The sequence below is a fragment of the Brassica oleracea genome, chromosome C7 (assembly GCF_000695525.1).
Source record: "Brassica oleracea var. oleracea cultivar TO1000 chromosome C7, BOL, whole genome shotgun sequence".
In the NCBI taxonomy this organism is placed as follows: domain Eukaryota; kingdom Viridiplantae; phylum Streptophyta; class Magnoliopsida; order Brassicales; family Brassicaceae; genus Brassica; species Brassica oleracea.
In genome coordinates, this window is record NC_027754.1 from 24363884 (window position 1) to 24364841 (window position 958).

Sequence of the window (958 nt, forward strand, 5' to 3'; positions counted from 1 at the left end):
CCTCCCCATCCTCTCGTCCTTCGGAGGAAGAATCCGAGACGAGCACAGGATCCTCGACACCCGCGTTCTCGGTCTCTCCCTCTCGAACCAGAGTGTCGCCTATCTCGAGGCTGTCATTTGCAGGAAGCCCCTTCGGATTCTCGTTCTCTGGGCGCTCGTCAAAACCGCTTCCCACCGGGGACTTGACAGGCTCGGTAGGGATAGACGTGACATCAACAAGTGGCTCCTCTGACGGCTCCTCAACAACTTCGAATGAGGTAACGAGCCGAGAAGCCGTCTCTGGCCCGATCAAATTTACGTTCGACCCATAGGGATCGAATGACGTTCTGAACCGGTCCTCGACGAAACAAGAAGGAAGGACCAGCGGAGAAAGTGTGAGGTCACTATCGGACAGTGGCTCTACTCATAACCTCCGCCTCGTAAAGTTTCTCTTGCTCAGCGAAGACATCGATCATTTCTTGGGGGATCTCCATCCCACTTGCCTTTATAACCTCGAGGCACTTCTTCATTCCCGAAGCTTGACCATACAGGTTCTTCGCCTTCTAAAAAGCCTCCAGACGAGTAAAATGGTCGCTCACGCGATCAAAACGGCGACTTGCCTTCTCAGCCATAGCAGCCTCGACTCTTTCCCTCTCACGAGTAACCTCCAAACCCCGGGAGTCCCTCAAGCATTCCCTCTCTCTGATTAGTTTGTCTACCGCGGCATCTCTCTCTTCGACTAGCTCGGTCTTCTCCTTCTCCAGGTTCGCAGCCGTTTGCTCCAAATGACTTTTCTCTCGAACGAGCTCTTTCCTCGCTTGCCCTCCAGTTCTTCGAACTTTACTCGAAGAATCTCTTTCTCCTCTGCGGCCCTCTCGTTGGCCTTCTTGTGCTCCGCCCTTACTCTCTCGATGACCTTCAACCTCGTCTGGGCAAGCTTCTCCGAAGATCCCAACTGGATCATCGTCTGTTTCAGAGC